Below are 22,500 nucleotides of genomic sequence, written 5' to 3' on the forward strand. Positions count from 1 at the left end.
GATAATGTCAGACCCTTGTCTTGAACCCACTCTCTGATGGGTCTCTCAGGGAGTTGATAATGTCAGACCCTTGTCTTGAACCCACTCTCTGATGGGTCTCTCAGGGAGTTGATAATGTCAGACCCTTGTCTTGAACCCACTCTCTGATGGGTCTCTCAGGGAGTTGATAATGTCAGACCTTTGTCTTGAACCCACTCTCTGATGGGTCTCTCAGGGAGTGGGATGTGCAAAAAACTGGGAAAAAAACAGAATTTCTAATTCAGACATTTTACATAGGACAAAGCTAACCACCTAACATATTATTATTATTATTATTGTTATTATATCCATGATTTCAACTGAAATCTCCCTCATGTCCTCCATCATTCGATCAAGAGAGTCAGCACTCCTTTAGCAAACTCATCCATCACATCCATCACATACAGAACCATAGGGTCTCTATGGCGGCATCCACCGTCTAAGTTGAACTTGGCCTTATTTCTATTACAGAATATTGGATGACAGTCATTCATATTCCATTCACCCAGTTCAATGTAACATGGACGCATTTATGCTACTAAATGATTCTTGAATTTCCCTGTACCCATCACGTGGTTGCTACAATCTGGCCTACGAATGAAAGTTTACAACGTAGGTGCACACAGGTCAGGAGAAAGTTGAGTAATCAAGGTGACAGACAGTGATGTTCAATAACACCTTGCCTTGCCTGCATCTAGTTGATTTAGGGTGTAATCATGTGTCCAACAGTTGCAAAAAAAATAAAAAATGTATCTGACAAATTCAAGTATGTTTACCCCCGTTTTAGTGGGGATTTATCCCCCGTTTTAACAAATGTTTTTCAACATAATCTGCAGAATGAATACACCCCTGATCACCGCAAACACAGTTCACTTTCATAGAAGCCACGTACAAACAGCATGACCACTTTACTCATTGTATAATTCATTCTCGCAACTACGCTCTCTTCTCCTCTCACCTTTTCCCTTTTGCATGTGGAGTTCAGTGATGCAAGACCATGGTGCTTGCCTACGGAGCTGTGAGGGGAACGGCACCTCAGTACCTCCAGGCTCTGATCAGGCCCTACACCCAAACAAGGGCACTGCGTTCATCCACCTCTGGCCTGCTCGCCTCCCTACCACTGAGGAAGTACAGTTCCCGCTCAGCCCAGTCAAAACTGTTCGCTGCTCTGGCCCCCCAATGGTGGAACAAACTCCCTCACGACGCCAGGACAGCGGAGTCAATCACCACCTTCCGGAGACACCTGAAACCCCACCTCTTTAAGGAATACCTAGGATAGGATAAAGTAATCCTTCTCACCCCCCTTAAAAGACCTAGATGCACTATTGTAAAGTGGCTGTTCCACTGGATGTCATAAGGTGAAAGCACCAATTTGTAAGTCGCTCTGGATAAGAGCGTCTGCTAAATGACTTAAATGTAAATGTTAAATGTGATGCATTAACCTTGTCCTATTTTCATTCCACTTGCCTCTTCTACCCTTCACTTTTGGGGCGGCAGGGTAGCCTAGTGGTTAGAATGTTTGGCCAGGAACCGAAAGGTTGCAATCCCTGAGCTGGCAAGATAAAAAAAATCTGTCGTTCTGCCCCTGAACAAGGCAGCTAACTCACTGTTCCTAGTCTGTCATTGTATATAAACATGTGTTCTTAACTGGCTTGCCTAGTTAAATACAGGTTGAATACATTTTTATTTAAACATTCCCCTTCCTTCTTCCACTCATCACACTGGGGCTCCAAAGTGGCACTACGTTTGAAGGCACTGCATCTCAGTGCTAGAGGTGTCACTACAGACCCTGGTTTGATTCCAGGCTGTATCACAACAGGCTGTGATTGGGAGTCCCATAGGGCGGCGCACAATTGGCCCAGTGATGTCCGGGTTAGGGTTTGGCCGGGGTAGGGCATCATTGTAAATAAGCATTCGTTCTTAATTCTTAACTGACTTGCCTTTCCATGTTGTATCCTCCACTCCTCCCCACTTGCTCCCCTTTCGTCCTCTCTCCTCTCCTCTATCCCCTCTTCTTTTCTCAAACTCTTCACGACACCTTGTGGGATATCTAGAACAGACACAAGCCCAGCCAAAATCCAATTTAAATCATTTCATGAAATTGTAAGAAATGTTCCACTCCATTTTCACCATTTGACCTTTCATAGTTAACTGTCTCCAAACTGGCTCTGTGACACTATGGCACAGACCCATCCCGCCGGGTTTCACGAATCACATAGCTCACCGAACACAAAAACACATTGAGATCGGACTGCCACCAGCATTTCAATGAAGAGGGAGGATCTAAAATGTCTTGGCCAGAGATTGCCTTTTACAATCACAGTTGACTTGTCATTAAGGATTATTGATGGATGATGTGTTATTGTAAAAAGCCAACTGAAATCAGTTAAGGGGGATGAACATTGGTTGCCTTGATTGTATTTTTCACATAAAATCTGTACGGAGCAGTTGTATGGATAGTGAGTACATTGCAGTTGTGTAAGAGCGTTGTTTATGCTGAGAACACTAGCTAATAGCTTGATAGAACAAAAATTAGGTTGGGCTTGTATATCACCAGCTAATGTGGTTGGGCTTGTATATCACCAGCTAATGTGGTTGGGCTTGTATATCACCAGCTAATAAGGTTGGGCTTGTATATCACCAGCTAATGAGGTTGGGCTTGTATATCACCAGCTAATGAGGTTGGGCTTGTATATCACCAGCTAATGAGGTTGGGCTTGTATATCACCAGCTAATGAGGTTGGGCTTGTATATCACCAGCTAATGAGGTTGGGCTTGTATATCACCAGCTAATGTGGATGGGCTTGTATATCACCAGCTAATGTGGTTGGGCTTGTATATCACCAGCTAATGAGGTTGGGCTTGTATATCACCAGCTAATGAGGTTGGGCTTGTATATCACCAGCTAATGAGGTTGGGCTTGTATATCACCAGCTAATGAGGTTGGGCTTGTATATCACCAGCTAATGAGGTTGGGCTTGTATATCACCAGCTAATGAGGTTGGGCTTGTATATCACCAGCTAATGAGGTTGGGCTTGTATATCACCAGCTAATGTGGTTGGGCTTGTATATCACCAGCTAATGTGGTTGGGCTTGTATATCACCAGCTAATGTGGTTGGGCTTGTATATCACCAGCTAATGTGGATGGGCTTGTATATCACCAGCTAATGTGGTTGGGCTTGTATATCACCAGCTAATGTGGTTGGGCTTGTATATCACCAGCTAATGTGGTTGGGCTTGTATATCACCAGCTCATGAGGTTGGGTTCATATATCACCAGCTAATGAGGTTGGGTTCATATATCACCAGCTGTGGATGTGTTCATATATCACCAGCTAATGAGGTTGGGCTTGTATATCACCAGCTAATGTGGATGGGCTTGTATATCACCAGCTAATGTGGTTGGGCTTGTATATCACCAGCTAATGAGGTTGGGCTTGTATATCACCAGCTAATGTGGATGGGCTTGTATATCACCAGCTAATGTGGTTGGGCTTGTATATCACCAGCTAATGTGGTTGGGCTTGTATATCACCAGCTAATGTGGTTGGGCTTGTATATCACCAGCTAATGTGGTTGGGCTTGTATATCACCAGCTCATGAGGTTGGGTTCATATATCACCAGCTAATGAGGTTGGGTTCATATATCACCAGCTGTGGATGTGTTCATATATCACCAGCTAATGAGGTTGGGCTTGTATATCACCAGCTAATGAGGTTGGGCTTGTATATCACCAGCTAATGAGGTTGGGCTTGTATATCACCAGCTAATGAGGTTGGGCTTGTATATCACCAGCTAATGAGGTTGGGCTTGTATATCACCAGCTAATGAGGTTGGGCTTGTATATCACCAGCTAATGAAGTTGGGCTTGTATATCACCAGCTAATGAGGTTGGGTTTGTATATTACCAGCTAATGAAGTTGGGCTTATATATCTCCAGCTAATGAGGTTTTGCTTATATATCTCCAGCTAATGAGGCTGGGCTTAAATATCTCCAGCTAATGAGGTTGGGTTTGTATATTACCAGCTAATGAAGTTGGGCTTGTATATATCCAACTAATGAGGTTGGGCTGATATATCTCCAGCTAATGAGGTTGGGCTTATATATCTCCAGCTAATGTGGATGGGCTTGTATATCACCAGCTAATGTGGTTGGGCTTGTATATCACCAGCTAATGTGGTTGGGCTTGTATATCACCAGCTAATGTGGTTGGGCTTGTATATCACCAGCTGTGGATGTGTTCATATATCACCAGCTAATGAGGTTGGGCTTGTATATCACCAGCTAATGTGGTTGGGCTTGTATATCACCAGCTCATGAGGTTGGGTTCATATATCACCAGATAATGAGGTTGGGCTTGTTTTTCACCATCTAGTAAGGTTGGGCTTGTATATCACCAGCTAATGAGGTTGGGTTCATATATCACCAGCTGTGGATGTGTTCATATATCACCAGCTAATGAGGTTGGGCTTGTATATCACCAGCTAATGAGGTTGGGCTTGTATATCACCAGCTAATGAGGTTGGGCTTGTATATCACCAGCTAATGAGGTTGGGCTTGTATATCACCAGCTAATGAGGTTGGGCTTGTATATCACCAGCTAATGAGGTTGGGTTTGTATATTACTAGCTAATGAGGATGGGTTCATATATCACCAGCTAATGAAGTTGGGCTTGTATATCACCAGCTAATGAGGTTGGGTTTGTATATTACCAGCTAATGAAGTTGGGCTTATATATCTCCAGCTAATGAGGTTTTGCTTATATATCTCCAGCTAATGAACCTGGGCTTAAATATCTCCAGCTAATGAGGTTGGGCTTGTATATCACCAGCTAATGTGGTTGGGCTTGTATATCACCAGCTAATGTGGTTGGGCTTGTATATCACCAGCTCATGAGGTTGGGTTCATATATCACCAGATAATGAGGTTGGGCTTGTATATCACCAGCTAATGAGGTTGGGTTCATATATCACCAGCTGTGGATGTGTTCATATATCACCAGCTAATGAGGTTGGGCTTGTATATCACCAGCTAATGAGGTTGGGCTTGTATATCACCAGCTAATGAGGTTGGGTTTGTATATTACCAGCTAATGAAGTTGGACTTGTATATCTCCAACTAATGAGGTTGGGCTTATATATCTCCAGCTAATGAGGTTGGGCTTATATATCTCCAGCTAATGAGGTTGGGCTTATTTATCTCCAGCTAATGAGGTTGGGCTTATTTATCTCCAGCTAATGAGGTTGGGCTTATATATCTCCAGCTAATGAGGTTGGGCTTATATATCTCCAGCTAATGAGGTTGGGCTTATATATCTCCAGCTAATGAGGTTGGGCTTATATATCTCCAGCTAATGAGGTTGGGCATGTGTATCACAATGCTGCAACTATAATAATTATGCTACATGCTATACAATGCTGCAGTGATATGCTATTACTTTCCTATCAGGTACAGGATGTTCTTTAAAAGCCTTAATACATATTCATTGTCAGTTTAACATCACAGTTTCAAGCAAATTCAACATCCAATACAGTCGTTTCTATATCAATATCAAATCGTTTCTGGGTAACAATACAGTAACTTATCGTGAATGATTCAATTAAAATGGTAAAAAATAAACAAAAATAACTTCTTAGCAAAGATACATTTCCCAAACAATAAGTTTGCTAGGAATGAATGGGAGTGGTCTGAGTTGGTAGGGGAAAACTGAAAACTAGATGTTTTAATGGCAAAAATGTTTGGATCGCTCTGATTGGTCTGATTGGTCTAATTTACCACCTGCTAATGTCACCAGCCAGGCCAAAACTCCATCCAACCAAAACAGGCAGAAATTGCAGGTAGTGTTTTAGTGCAGTTCTCACACTAAAATGGCATTGTCGTATTTTCCCAATTTCACAGTATTAATCCAACCTCATAGTGTAGAAATGTATATAAAACACAGGGAAATGTGTTTTCTGGACTACACTGGACCTTTAATTCCTGTAAGTGTGTATTCCTGAACTCCTCTTATCTTCTCCTTTATCACCGTCCAAACATATCCATCACATAAGGCCCCTTTAAATTAAATTGCCATAGAGATTGAGAGCTGTGAGGCATCTTGGGAACAGGAAGCCTTTGGCTGGCCACAGTCCCAGCATGCTCCTCCTGCTGTTATTGAAAGAGTGCGGCCGTCTTTTAAGATACCCGTTCGGAGCTGACGGGTCCTGACACGGGCTGGCTGCTGAACACCAGCTCCAGTCGCTGTCTTTCCCCCTCAAGAGCACAGCCACGGAAGGGGGCCTCGATTTGAGCCAAGATGGCTGACGTCTGAATGGACCCCAGATGCCTGAATAGAGGGAACCATGGCATTGCTCAACTGGAAACTGGGCCTGGTCCATTCTCCTACTGGGGAAACGGTGGGAGGGGATCAACAAGGCCAGCCAAGATCCCAGGTGACAGGCGGCTATGACAATGCCCCAGTGGTGAGTTCATAAAAGAAGAAGGCTTATTTTGCTGTCAGCCTACCCCGGGACATGAATGTAATTAGACCACAGTTGAAAGGTCAGAGCTGTACTGTGGTATTGACTGCTGCTGGGCCATAATGCAGAATACAGGAGGAGACCCATAGCCTCCCTCCTCCACGTTGAGGTACACCAGGGTAGTGTGTCGAGGCCTGTCACGTTTCCTTGCAAACATGGGGGGGGTGATAAAAAGACATCCAACAATATAGAAGGTCATCAAAAGCAACAATCTGAGAAGATATTACAGTAACTTTCCAGTGGTATTTGTGCTGTGGAAACCATGTATTCACTATGCTACTATGGGATAAACCATCTATTCACTATGCTACTATGGGATAAACCATGTATTCACTATGCTACTATGGGATAAACCATGTATTCACTATGCTACTATGGGATAAACCATCTATTCACTATGCTACTATGGGATAAACCATGTATTCACTATGCTACTATGGGATAAACCATCTATTCACTATGCTACTATGGGATAAACCATGTATTCACTCTGCTACTATGGGATAAACCATCTATTCACTATGCTACTATGGGATAAACCATCTATTCACTATGCTACTATGGGATAAACCATGTATTCACTATGCTACTATGGGATAAACCATCTATTCACTATGCTACTATGGGATAAACCATGTATTCACTATGCTACTATGGGATAAACCATCTATTCACTATGCTACTATGGGATAAACCATGTATTCACTATGCTACTATGGGATAAACCATGTATTCACTATGCTACTATGGGATAAACCATCTATTCACTATGCTACTATGGGATAAACCATGTATTCACTATGCTACTATGGGATAAACCATCTATTCACTATGCTACTATGGGATAAACCATGTATTCACTATGCTACTATGGGATAAACCATCTATTCACTATGCTACTATGGGATAAACCATGTCAGTGGAGTGGCAAGAAGGAATTTAATGGGCATTACTGAGCTTATGCTGAGCTGTCCTGTTCTCTACTCACATACAGGCTATACCACACACCAAGGGAAATGAATGTCCCTTTGGCTATCCTCCCTTTAATTCACATCTCTTTGTCACAAGGTATAATGTAGTTGTGGTTCACATCCCTTTATCACAAGGTATAATGTAGTTGTGGTTCACATCCCTTTGTCACAAGGTATAATGTAGTTGTGGTTCACATCCCTTTGTCTAATGTTGTTGTGGTTCACATCCCTTTGTCACAAGGTATAATGTAGTTGTGGTTCACATCCCTTTGTCACAAGGTATAATGTAGTTGTGGTTCACATCCCTTTGTCTAATGTTGTTGTGGTTCACATCCCTTTGTTACAAGGTATAATGTAGTTGTGGTTCACATCCCTTTGTCACAAGGTATAATGTAGTTGTGGTTCACATTAGCGACGTGCTAATGGTTGACTCGTTGAATAAAGAGAATACAATAGGCCTAACAAAATTCCAGAAAGGTATCAATCTTGTGCAACCTATATCTCTAGGCTACATTGACGTTTTTTTCTTTGTTATTTTTTCAATGTAAGCCTAAAGCCAAAACCACACAACAGTCAACAGGTTTTCATGCAAGAGTAAAGAGCGTCAATTCACATACACCGCGTAGCAAATTCAGAATTAATTTTAATGAAATTCCATAATGGACAGTTGTATTTGTTATGTTTGATATGTAGGCCTTGAGTTTCTCAGCAGTAACCTACCGAGGCTGTTATGCCAACTACTTCTCAGATGGAGTTCAGTGTGTCAAATCGGAGGGCCTGTTGGCCGGAACTCTGGCAGTCTCTATGGGGGTGCCACAGAGTTCAATTCTCAGACCGACTTTTTTCTCTGTATACATCAATGATGTCGCTCTTGCTGCTGGAGAATTCTCTGATTCACCTCTACGCAGACGACACCATTCTGTACACTTCTGGCCCTTCTGTGGACACTGTGTTAACTAACCTCCAAACGAGCTTCAATGGCATACAACTCTCCATGGTATCCAACAAAAAATCTCAAATTTGTACTCATCAGACCAAAGGACAGATTTCCACCAGTCTAATGTCCATTGCTCGTGTTTCTTGGCCCAAGCAAGTCTCTACTTCTCATTGGTTTCCTTTTGTAGTGGTTTCTATGCAGCAATTCAACCTTGAAGGCCTGATTCTCGCAGTCTCCTCTGAACAGTTGATGTTAAGATGTCTGTTACTTGAACTCTGTGAAGCATAACTGATTTTGTTTTTTGTAACCAGATTACATGTAACTAATTACATTAAATCAGTTATTCCCCAAGCCTGATGATGTTTCTGCTGTTTATCCAATCAGGATTTCTAATGAGCGGAAAGTCTTGAGTCTTGTCAGTAACAGTCTCATGTCAAGGTTTAGCGCAAGCAGTGCCTTTAACCACTCATTGAAAAAGGAGTTTGAAGTATGTAGTTCATCTTGTTAAACTTCTTTGACATAATCCTTAGATCTTAAAAATATATAATTTTGATGTTGCCTTACAACTGTTCAACAACCAGAAGGTGTTGCTTTCAACCCCTTTAGGCAGCCTATTAATATGTGTTAATGATTGTTAGACTGGACAAGTCAGAGAAACACCCTGACCCCAGTAGCCAGCTGCTGGCATATCTGGAGTCCAACAGTTTTCTGGACTGTCAAAACTCCAGACATCTGTGGCATTGTGTTGTGTGATAAAATTGCACATTTTAGGGTAGCCTTTTACTATCCTGGCATCAGATGCACCTGTGTAATAATCATGCTGTTTTATCAGCTTCTTGATATGCCACAACTGTCAGGTGGATGGATTATCTTGACAAAGGAGAAATGCTCACTAAGAGGGATGGAAACAGATGTGTGAAAAATAAAAATGTATTTATATATATTGTTTGTTGTTGTGGGAACTTCAATTTCAGCTCATGAAACATGGCACCAACACTTTACATGTTGTGTTTATATTTTGGCTCAGTATAGAATGTTGTGCACACTGAATTTGCAAGCCACGCGCTAACCCCCACGATCAGTAGTAGCCTGTCCAAGCTGTAGAAACAAACATACACACTGGTAATGAAGTGTTTACAGTACAGCAGTGGTACTGGCCTTAATTTACGGCTCGCGGAGGTTTTCCTATTTTCCATTCATAATACATAACAATGATACATTTTAAATTCAATGTGTTTCATGCAGGCCTGAATCACTACATTAAACATATTGATTGTTCCCTGGATGACAGATAGATGGCAGTATAGCGCAGCTGTTGAGCAGAAAGTCCGAAATTTACATTTACATTTACATTTAAGTCATTTAGCAGACGCTCTTATCCAGAGCGACTTACAAATTGGTGCTTTCACCTTATGACATCCAGTGGAACAGCCACTTTACAATAGTGCATCTAGGTCTTTTAAGGGGGGAGGGGAGAAGGATTACTTTATCCTATCCTAGGTATTCCTTAAAGAGGTGGGGTTTCAGGTGTCTCCGGAAGGTGGTGATTGACTCCGCTGTCCTGGCGTCGTGAGGGAGTTTGTTCCACCATTGGGGGGCCAGAGCAGCGAACAGTTTTGACTGGGCTGAGCGGGAACTGTACTTCCTCAGTGGTAGGGAGGCGAGCAGGCCAGAGGTGGATGAACGCAGTGCCCTTGTTTGGGTGTAGGGCCTGATCAGAGCCTGGAGGTAGTGAGGTGCCGTTCCCCTCACAGCTCCGTAGGCAAGCACCATGGTCTTGTAGCGGATGCGAGCTTCAACTGGAAGCCAGTGGAGAGAGCGGAGGAGCGGGGTGACGTGAGAGAACTTGGGAAGGTTGAACACCAGACGGGCTGCGGCGTTCTGGATGAGTTGTAGGGGTTTAATGGCACAGGCAGGGAGCCCTGCCAACTGCGAGTTGCAGTAATCCAGACGGGAGATGACAAGTGCCTGGATTAGGACCTGCGCCGCTTCCTGTGTGAGGCAGGGTCGTACTCTGCGGATGTTGTAGAGCATGAACCTACAGGAACGGGCCACCGCCTTGATGTTATTTGAGAACGACAGGGTGTTGTCCAGGATCACGCCAAGGTTCTTAGCGCTCTGGGACGAGGACACAATGGAGTTGTCAACCGTGATGGCGAGATCATGGAACGGGCAGTCCTTCCCCGGGAGGAAGAGCAGCTCCGTCTTGCCGAGGTTCAGCTTGAGGTGATGATCCGTCATCCACACTGATATGTCTGCCAGACATGCAGAGATGCGATTCGCCACCTGGTCGTCAGAAGGGGGAAAGGAGAAGATTAATTGTGTGTCGTCTGCATAGCAATGATAGGAGAGACCATGTGAGGTTATGACAGAGCCAAGTGACTTGGTGTATAGCGAGAATAGGAGAGGGCCTAGAACAGAGCCCTGGGGGACACCAGTGGTGAGAGCACGTGGTGAGGAGACGGATTCTCGCCACGCCACCTGGTAGGAGCGACCTGTCTGGTATGACGCAATCCAAGCGTGGGCCGCGCCGGAGATGCCCAACTCGGAGAGGGTGGAGAGGAGGATCTGATGGTTCACAGTATTGAAGGCAGCCGATAGGTCTAGAATGATGAGAGCAGAGGAGAGAGAGTTAGCTTTAGCAGTGCGGAGCGCCTCCGTGATACAGAGAAGAGCAGTCTCAGTTGAATGACTAGTCTTGAAACCTGACTGATTTGGATCAAGAAGGTCATTCTGAGAGAGATAGCGGGAGAGCTGGCCAAGGACGGCACGTTCAAGAGTTTTGGAGAGAAAAGAAAGAAGGGATACTGGTCTGTAGTTGTTGACATCGGAGGGATCGAGTGTAGGTTTTTCAGAAGGGGTGCAACTCTCTCGCTCTCTTGAAGACGGGAGGGACGTAGCCAGCGGTCAGGGATGAGTTGATGAGCGAGGTGAGGTAAGGGAGAAGGTCACCGGAGATGGTCTGGAGAAGAGAGGAGGGGATAGGGTCAAGCGGGCAGGTTGTTGGGCGGCCGGCCGTCACAAGACGCGAGATGTCATCTGGAGAGAGAGGGAGAAAGAGGTCAGAGCACAGGGTAGGGCAGTGTGAGCAGAACCAGCGGTGTCGTTTGACTTAGCAAACGAGGATCGGATGTCGTCGACCTTCTTTTCAAAATGGTTGACGAAGTCATCTGCAGAGAGGGAGGAGGGGGAGGGGGAGGAGGATTCAAGAGGGAGGAGAAGGTGGCAAAGAGCTTCCTAGGGTTAGAGGCAGATGCTTGGAATTTAGAGTGGTAGAAAGTGGCTTTAGCAGCAGAGAGAGAAGAGGAAAATGTAGAGAGGAGGGAGTGAAAGGATGTCAGGTCCGCAGGGAGGCGGATTTTCCTCCATTTCCGCTCGGCTGCCCGGAGCCCTGTTCTGTGAGCTCGCAATGAGTCGTCGAGCCACGGAGCGGGAGGGGAGGACCGAGCCGGCCTGGAGGATAGGGGACATAGAGAGTCAAAGGATGCAGAAAGGGAGGAGAGGAGGGTTGAGGAGGCAGAATCAGGAGATAGGTTGGAGAAGGTTTGAGCAGAGGGAAGAGATGATAGGATGGAAGAGGAGAGAGTAGCGGGGGAGAGAGAGCGAAGGTTGGGACGGCGCGATACCATCCGAGTAGGGGCAGTGTGGGAAGTGTTGGATGAGAGCGAGAGGGAAAAGGATACAAGGTAGTGGTCGGAGACTTGGAGGGGAGTTGCAATGAGGTTAGTGGAGGAACAGCATCTAGTAAAGATGAGGTCGAGCGTATTGCCTGCCTTGTGAGTAGGGGGGAAGGTGAGAGGGTGAGGTCAAAAGAGGAGAGGAGTGGAAAGAAGGAGGCAGAGAGGAATGAGTCAAAGGTAGACGTGGGGAGGTTAAAGTCGCCCAGAACTGTGAGAGGTGAGCCGTCCTCAGGAAAGGAGCTTATGAAGGCATCAAGCTCATTGATGAACTCTCCGAGGGAACCTGGAGGGCGATAAATGATCAGGATGTTAAGCTTGAAAGGGCTGGTAACTGTGACAGCATGGAATTCAAAGGAGGCGATAGACAGATGGGTAAGGGGAGAAAGAGAGAATGACCACTTGGGAGAGATGAGGATCCCGGTGCCACCACCCCGCTGACCAGAAGCTCTCGGGGTGTGCGAGAGCACGTGGGCGGACGAAGAGAGAGCAGTAGGAGTAGCGGTGTTGTCTGTGGTGATCCATGTTTCCGTCAGAGCCAAGAAGTCGAGGGACTGGAGGGAGGCATAGGCTGAGATGAACTCTGCCTTGTTGGCCGCAGATCGGCAGTTCCAGAGGCTACCGGAGACCTGGAACTCCACGTGGGTCGTGCGCGCTGGGACCACCAGATTAGGGTGGCTGCGGCCATGCGGTGTGGAGCGTTTGTATGGTCTGTGCAGAGAGGAGAGAACAGGGATAGACAGACACATAGTTGACAGGCTAGAGAAGAGGCTACGCTAATGCAGAGGAGATTGGAATGACAAGTGGACTACACGTCTCGAATGTTCAGAAAGTTAAGCTTACGTAGCAAGAATCTAATTGACTAAAATGATTAAAATGATAGAGTACTGCTGGGGTAGGCTAGCTGCGTTGTTGACACTACCCTAATCAAGTCGTACCGTTGAGTGTGAAGTTTCTACAATGCTGCTTATCGGGAGCTAGCTGGCTAGCTAGCAGTGTTGGTTACGTTACGTTGCGTTAGGAGAACGACAATAGCTGGCTAGCTAACCTAGAAAATCGCTCTAGACTACACAATTATCTTTGAAACAAAGACGGCTATGTAGCTAGCTATGTAGCTAGCTACGATCAAACAAATCACACCGTTGGGACTGTAATGAAATGAACTGAAAAAGTGATACTACCTGTGGAGCGACGGAATGCGACCGGAATGCGAAAGTTCTATTCAGTAGACGTTGGCTGGCTATTGGCTAGCTAGGAGTGTCTCCTACGTTAAGGACGACAAAATAGCTGGCTAGCTAACCTCGGTGAATTAAGATAATCACTCTAAGACTACACACTCTAAACTACACAATTATCTTGGATACGAAGACAGCAAAGACAACTATGTAGCTATCTAATACTACACTAATCAAGTCGTTCGGTTGAGTGTGATAGTTACTACAGTGCTACGGTAGCCGGTGAACGTATGCTAGCTGGCTAGCTGCTAGGCAGATAGGAGGGCGACGAAATACGATAATAACGCAATTATCACTCTAAGACTCCACACTCTAAGCTACACAATTATCTTGGATACGAAGACAGCAAAGACAACTATGTAGCTAGCTATGTAGCTAGCTAACACTACACTAATCAAGTCGTTCAGTTGAGTGTGATAGTTACTACAGTGCTACGGTAGCCGGTGAACGTATGCTAGCTGGCTAGCTGCTAGGCAGATAGGAGGGCGACGAAATACGATAATAACGCAATTATCACTCTAAGACTCCACACTCTAAGCTACACAATTATCTTGGATACGAAGACAGCAAAGACAACTATGTAGCTAGCTATGTAGCTAGCTAACACTACACTAATCAAGACGTTCAGTTGAGTGTGATAGTTACTACAGTGCTACGGTAGACGGTGAACGTGTTGGACAGATAGGAGACGACAGATAGGAGACGACGAAATACGATAATTACGCAATTATCTTTGATACAACGACGACTATGTAGCTAGCTAAGAGGAAATTGCTAAGATTAGACAAATCAGACCGTTGTACTATAATGAAATGTAATGAAAAAGTTATACAACCTGCAGACCGAAGCGCGGATGCGACCAGATCGCTCCAACCCGGAAGTCGAGGAAATAGAATATTTGCCAAAATAGAATGTAACTATTCATCTACTGCGACTGACAAATATCAGTTTGCTACTATCTAATTTTGCAGTCTGGTAGACATGGATCGATTTCCTGTAAAAAAGGAAACACAAAACAATGAGGTGGAAGAGCTGAGAACAACTTGACAGCTGGATGTCATAAGGTGAAAGCACCAATTTGTAAGTCGCTCTGGATAAGAGCGTCTGCTAAATGACTTAAATGTAAATGTAAATGTAAAATAACAACCACCAGCGGACCAGGAACATCAGGAAGATGGCGGCTGGGAAATGCAACTAGCTAATGTAGCTTAACGTGGCTTCGGTGGCTAAGAGAAGGATACGGTGGATCCAAGAAAAATACATAAAGTTCCAAGAGAAATGTAACTTTTATTTTTTTGTACTGCATAATGGGACTAGCTCGCTTTGTCTTATTTACCAGAAGGCAGTCAATTATTTTAAATGAGCTCATTTTAAGCGACATTTCCAGTCACACTATGCCCACTTTGACAAAACAACAAAATAGCGCAACTCAAAGAACAGCTCAAAGGATAACAACAAATGATGGACAGATCTTTGCACAGTTGCAAAGAAAGCGACAGAGGCAACATATGAGATTGCTTGGATGCTCACGAGAAACAAGAAGGCCTTCATAGACACGGAGATTGTCAAATAATGTATTTTGTCTGAAATATTATGTGCTGATTTCATAAACAAGGAAGCTATTGTAAAACAAATTAAGGGATTGAAACTCTCAAACTCGACCGTAACAAGACACAGACACATTGGCGAGGACATCGGTAAGCAACTGATTACTGACATATCCGTGACGCTGTGTTTCAGTATTACGCTTGACGAAAGCAATGACGTAAGTGACGTTGCCCAATTATGTGTGTGGGTCAGCTTCCCTCAAAACAAGTCATTCAGAGAGGAACTGTTATGTTTTCTGCCCCTTCAGGGATCAACAAGAGGACAGGATAATCTGAAAGCCCTTGTTAGAGTTTTTGCTGATAATAATATTTTTTCTGGTCAAATCTGGCATCTCTGTGCACTGACGGCGCCCCAAAAACTTGCGAGGGAAGGACAAGGGACTCAACAATGAACATAGCAACAGCAGACTATATATTTAGAATGAATTCAGTCAAGGAGCAGAAGGGACATTTTTGCTCATCCAACTACTGAGGTGGCCCTTAATATGGGTCTAATACATGTGATGTAGCCTATTTTGTGTGTGTATGTATATAGTTGTGATGTGCTGTACTGTACATGAAATTAATTACATGTTCTCTAGTTCTCTGAATTTGCTCTCAATTGATAATTGATAATATTGGAAGAAAAAGTATAACAAATTGAAGAGTGGCACAGTGGTCTAAGGCACTGCATCTCAGTGCAAGAGGTGTCACTACAGTCCCTGGTTAGAATCCAGGCTGAATCATATCCGGCCGTGATTGGGTGTCCCATAGGGTGGCGCATAATTGGCCCAGCTTCGTCCGGGTTTGGTCGGGCTAGGCCATCATTGTGAATAAGAATTTGCTCTTAACTGACGTGCTTAGTTAAATAAAGGTTAAATCAAATACATAAAAGATCTGTGCAGCTGATTGATTGTCCCAAAGTGGCCCCCTTACAAAAAATAGTGAGTAACACTTCAGTACAGCATTGGTAATAAGCCTAACACTTCAGTACAGCATTGGTAATAAGCCTAACACTTCAGTACAGCATTGGTAATAAGCCTAACACTTCAGTACAGCATTGGTAATAAGCCTAACACTTCAGTACAGCATTGGTAATAAGCTATTATTTCTTCAACCGAATGGAAAAATGTCTCTGTAAGCATTGGAAATGGGGTGACAGGTAGTGGTTAGAGCGTTGGGCGAGTAACCCGAAAGGTTTCTAGATCGAATCCCTGAGTTGGCAAGGTAAAAATCTGTTGTCCTGCCCCTGAACAAGGCAGTTAACCCACTGTTCCTAGGCCGTCATTGTAAATAAGGAATTTGTTCTTCATTGGCTTGCCTAGTTAAATACATTTTTAAAAAGATCAGGAACAAATGAGCTGGATCAAAAATGTTAGCTAGGTTGTCCAACAATTCTCGCCGACATGCAACCATCCCAGAGGCAGTGGAGAAAGGAGGGGGAACTTAATACTTCTGCCCACTGGCTTCTGCCTGCCAGCCACATCCCAACTTCCCAACTTCCCAGTTGCACCTGATTTATCCTACCTAGTCAAAATACAGATTAATATTAATTAAAGCATTTTGTCAACATTGATGAGTTTGTAAACTGGAGGTAGGCTGTCTCTCTACTATGTTGACTTCGGTTTGCAGTATGACAGTCACTCAGAAATATAGTTGATACAGATTTTATTAGCAACTTCTGGGATAGCTAGCTAACCTTTGCTTGGTACCTAGCTAGCAACAATGCATACAGTTTGAAAACAATAACCAGAAACTGCAATCATTAATCAATATGATTAGTACCGTGTGTCTAAGTATTAGCTAGGGAGCCACGTTGTTCTCCAATTGAAATTGAACTTCAGTTTACAAAAATAACTAGCTAACTTGTCCCCAAGCTAACCTTATAAGCAGATAGCTATCTTAATCTGGCTAATGTGGCCCAGGTCCGACACCTATGTGAAAATAGCCACAATAAGGATTAGCCACAAGAGTGGGAATTGCTGTTCAAAAGTCATTATTTGAAAGTGGTACAAATATTTGTACTAGATAATGCTAAAAAGGTTGAAATGTTGTTATCCTGTCTAGAACTGGGGTTCCGCTAGCGGATGAAATTGCAGGGCGCCAAATACAAATCAACAGAAATCTCATGAATGAAATTTCTCAAACATACAAGTATTAGGCCCCATTTTAAAGATACAATTCTAGTTAATCCAGCCACAGTGTCTGATTAAAAAATGCTTTAGAGCGAAAGCTCCACAAACGACTATGTTAGGTCACCACTAACTCACAGAAAAACCCAGCCATTTTTCCAGCCAAAGAAAGGAGTCACATAAAGCACTAATAGAGATAGAATTCATCACTAACCTTTGATGATCTTCATCAGATGACACTCATAGGACTTCATGTCACACAATACATGTATGTTTTGTTCGGTAAAGTTCTTATTTATATCCCAAAATCGTATTTTACATTGGCGTGTTACATTCAGTAGTTCCAAAACATGCAGTGATATTGCAGAGAGTCACATGAATTCACAGAAATACTCATAGTATTGGGGCAGCAGGGTAGCCTAGTGAACTAATGTTAGAGCATTGGACTAGTAACGGAAAGGTTGCAAGTTCAAATCCCGAGCTGACAAGGTACAAATCTGTCATTCTGCCCCTGAACAGGCAGTTAACCCACTGTTCCTAAGCTGTCATTGAAAATAAGAATTTGTTCTTTAATTGAGTTGCCTAGTTAAATAAAGGTAAAACTATTATACATGGAACTTTAGATACACTTCTCCTTAATGCAACTGCTGTGTCAGATTTCAAAAACACTTTACAGAAAAAGCATCATCTGAGAACGGTGCTCAGAGCCCAAACCAGCCAGAGAAATATCCGCCATGTTGGGTAGTCAACATTATTCATAAATAGCATTATAAATATTCATTTACCTTTGATGATCTTCATCAGAATGCACTCCCAGAAATCGCAGTTCCACAATAAATGCTCGTTTTGTTCGATAATGTCCATCATTTATGTCCAATAGCTTCTTTTGTTAGGGCGTTTGGTAAACAAATCCAATGTCTGTAGAAAAGCAATGGAAGGAGAGCTACCTTTCAAGTGAAATTGCGTGACAGAGAACGAGGCTGGAGGCAGACCCCTTAGTCAAACAGCTTCCATCCGACCCCCCTTCACATGTGAAGCCTGAAACAAAGTTCTAAAGACGGTTGACAGCTAGTGGAAGCCGTAGGAAGTGCAAAATAACCCATATCCCACTGTGTATTCGATAGGGCTGAGTTCAAAAACTACAAACCTCAGATTTCCCACTTCCTGTTTGGATTTTTTTCAGGTTTTTGCCTGCCATATGAGTTATGTTGTACTCACAGACATCATTCAAACTGTTTTCGAAAAATCAGAGTGTTTTCTATCAAATACTAATAATAATATGCATATATTAGCATCTGGGACTGAGTAGGAGGCAGTTCACTATGAGCACACTATTCATCCAAAAGTGAAAATGCTGCTCCCTATCCCAAAGTCATTATACAAACTCAACAAAAATAATTTGTTCTTTTGACCCCCCCAAAAATATGTTGAAATCAAACTGAGGAATTATTACCTGTATCCTGTAGGTTCATGCTCTACAACATCCGCAGAGTACGACCCTGCCTCACACAGGAAGCGGCGCAGGTCCTAATCCAGGCACTTGTCATCTCCCGTCTGGATTACTGCAACTCGCTGTTGGCTGGGCTCCCTGCCTGTGCCATTAAACCCCTACAACTCATCCAGAACGCCGCAGCCCGTCTGGTGTTCAACCTTCCCAAGTTCTCTCACGTCACCCCGCTCCTCCGCTCCCTCCACTGGCTTCCAGTTGAAGCTCGCATCCGCTACAAGACCATGGTGCTTGCCTACGGAGCTGTGAGGGGAACGGCACCTCAGTACCTCCAGGCTCTGATCAGGCCCTACACCCAAACAAGGGCACTGCGTTCATCCACCTCTGGCCTGCTCGCCTCCCTACCACTGAGGAAGTACAGTTCCCGCTCAGCCCAGTCAAAACTGTTCGCTGCTCTGGCCCCCCAATGGTGGAACAAACTCCCTCACGACGCCAGGACAGCGGAGTCAATCACCACCTTCCGGAGACACCTGAAACCCCACCTCTTTAAGGAATACCTAGGATAGGATAAAGTAATCCCTCTCACCCCCCCTCCCCCTGAAAAGATTTAGATGCACTACTGTTCCACTGGAGGTCATAAGGTGAATGCACCAATTTGTAAGTCGCTCTGGATAAGAGCGTCTGCTAAATGACTTAAATGTAAATGTAATTACACTTCAGAATTGCATTGGGGGCATGATTATGTCACTGTACACTGTCAATGGTTAATTTCGCAATGGTTTCAGAGTCCAGCTATAAGCGCTACGATGCTAATATTTGCATACATCCAAAGTGTAATTTCAAAAGATTTTTGTCAAATTAACAAATTATTGTATTTTGTTGAATGTATTTAACAGCATTCCAATTTTATTTGGGATTATCTTGGTCAAATGTGGCATTATTCCACTAGGTGTAGCCAATTGCATTACTATCAATGAGGGACCTTTATTTTGAAGGTGAACTGCAAATTCTACTACTGTGGCTAATCCTTATTGTGTCTAGCTTCACATAGGTAGATCTGACCTTCATCAACCAAATACGAAAACTCTCTAATAAATTAAAGATATTTTAGATTATGACATATAGCTAGATAGTTAGCTAGCTAACTATAGCTACTGAAACAGATTATGTCGCTTTAATTATATTTTTAGGTAAAATATTGTTTTCATCCATCAGTTAGCTCGCTTTTTTTCTGACCAGCAGTGTCCCAGAGCTTAGGGTCGTGTGACAGCGGCAGGTGCAGGAGACAAAACTTTACCAGCATCATAGTATTTTTTTAATTGAACCTTTATATAACTAGGCAAGTCAGTTAAAAACCAAGTGTTATTTACAATGATAGCCTACACCGGCCAATTGTATGCCACCCTATGTATGGGACTTCCAATCACAGCCGGTTGTGATACAACCTGGATTCGAACCAGGGTGTCTATAGTGCCGCGCATCTAGCAGTGAGATGCAGTGCCTTAGACCTCTGCGCCACTCAGTTAATTGCTGTGACATATAAAATAGAAGTTATATTATTATGTGACGTGTAGTCAAATTCAGGTCCTGATTTGTCAACAAGCTGATTTGATAAGTCAAATAGTGTAATTTATGTGTATTTTCTTTGAGACGCAAAGACCCAAACGGCATTCCATACTTTTGGAATTGCAGGATTCACAGTGTTTCATTTGAGAATTTAGATGTGAGTTAGCATTTTTTGACAGACTGGTTTCATCTGGACAAACAAAAATAATAATGTGTTCTGTGGAGAAAAAAAAGTGTTCCAATATTTTCATAATCATTGTGATTGGAGGATAGCTGTGAGGGTGATCGAATCAGGATCAAATCCTCTGTTCTCCTCGAGTTGAATGATGTAATGTTCATATTTAAAGAAGGCAGAAAGGCCAGTCTCTTTGACACATGTAGAGGGAGTGGATTAGCTAAAGACACTGATACCTAGGTTAGATAGAAGATGGATATGGTTCTTGACTAAAGATAGGCCAATAAGGAGATAATGAAAAGCCATGGAAGTATGTGTTTGTACTGCACCAGATTTTCAGGTCCCCTGCTGGCCAATTTTACATGGGATTAAATATTTAGCAGTCAGGTCCAGAGGCAAAGACAGGGGACCATGATGTAGACTCTGTTGGCAGCCCAGACACCAGACTCAATAAAAAATACATTCAAAGCCAAATAATTACACTGGATTGGAAGTATTGGATGTAAAGGACATTCCAATCTATATTATGTGTAAGTTACCTTTTTCCTGTACAATAAATCTGAGGTAAATTGGCCAAGCTCAAATAACGCATTCGAGAGGGCACTGGCTATATGTCTGGCTCATAAACGGCCCCATGAAAGTGCTTTGACATCGGTAATAATAAGTACATTCCAACGACTGGAAACGGTGCTGGAGAATTTCAAGTAAAGCGGTTTCCTCTCGCTCTCCTTTTCTCCAGAACTGGACCGGGGGGAGTCTCCTTTCTTCTCCTGGCAGCCCATCCCTCTCTCCTTCTTGCTTTCTCTCCATCTCTCACCTTCCAGGGCATCCTGCTGTTTTTCATTCCTCCTCCTCCTCCTCGGTGGGATTTTGTTGTGAAACAATATGACGGGGTTGTTTTGACAGTTAATAAAAATCCCAGCGTTTTTTTTGTTGTCCTTGGGCCTCATTTATTATCTGTCTACGTCCCCAGAGTTTGCGCTCTGTATGTGGGAAGACTAAACGTTTATCCCTGCGGAGGGCGGGTCAGGGTAAAGGTATCTACTCTACTTTCTGTTAATGTTACAGGATGTGGAGCAGTAAGCCACAGGAAGTTTCCTTCACTTTAAAACCAACCACCCCATTCAATATGAGGAACTAACACCCCCCCCAAAAAAAGACTGTTACAAATGAGATGTGTAGCTTGAGCCATGACCTTGCAACTAGTAGTCCAACACCTAAGCCGTTATACCAGCAACACGGAAGGTACATTATTCTTACAGTGACCACTGATCTGAAAGGACAAGAGAGTAGAGTGAAGTATGAAATAGCATAAGTTAGTCCAGAATGCTATGAGTCTAGCGCAATGGAATTTCCGACATACTTTCCTAATACCAATTTGACCATGAAGTCACCTGAAGCAAGGAAGGATAAAAACATGGATAACTTTTACAGCAACCAACCTCCAGACATTGCTCAAGTCACAGCCCATTGTGGGCTCGTTGGTGTGTTATGCATCTTGAGGGGAAAAACACCTAGAGAAGGAAAGTTCTACAGAAGGTGGAACGTCTCCTGTTCTGGCAGCATCAGTGCCTAAAAACTGATGTGTGCAGGTGGAAAGAGGGCTTGATTGCTGAACAGTTTGATCTTTGCCAGGTTTCCCCTAGAGTCGTGGCCCATGGTTGAGAATCCACAGATGTTTGCTACGAGTGAAATAAGGCGACGATGGAAGAACAAAGGATACGATATTCGCTAACACATATCAGGAGTTCTACCTTTAATTTCTATCATCATACTTTGAACTGGGTCACATTAGGAGGATTCCCACTGTTTGGTGCAGCTGATGGACACTGTTACATCCGGTGTAGGGCAGAATATGGAACAGGCTGTTCACTCATTGGATAACCCACTGACTATGGCTGTGATGCTTTCAATAGACAGATCTTATTATCTTTTTTGGCCAACATGGTATCATAGCTGTGTGTCACATTGTGAAGATTTTGCAATAAGATATGCACACGCTTGATGGTGCATAAGTCAATATAAACCGTCAGAGGAGAGGATAAAGCTGGAGTCGTATATCACTTATTATCACGCCCTGACCGTAGAGAGCTTTATATGTCTCTATTTTGGTTTGGTCAGGGTGTGATTTGCGTGGGCATTCTATGTCCCTTTTTCAATGATTTGTATTTCTGTGTGTTTGGCCGGGTGTGATTCTCAATCAGAGGCAGCTGTCTATCTTTGTCTCTGATTG

This window comes from Oncorhynchus nerka, linkage group LG25, assembly GCF_034236695.1.
Source record: "Oncorhynchus nerka isolate Pitt River linkage group LG25, Oner_Uvic_2.0, whole genome shotgun sequence".
In the NCBI taxonomy this organism is placed as follows: Eukaryota; Metazoa; Chordata; class Actinopteri; order Salmoniformes; family Salmonidae; genus Oncorhynchus; species Oncorhynchus nerka.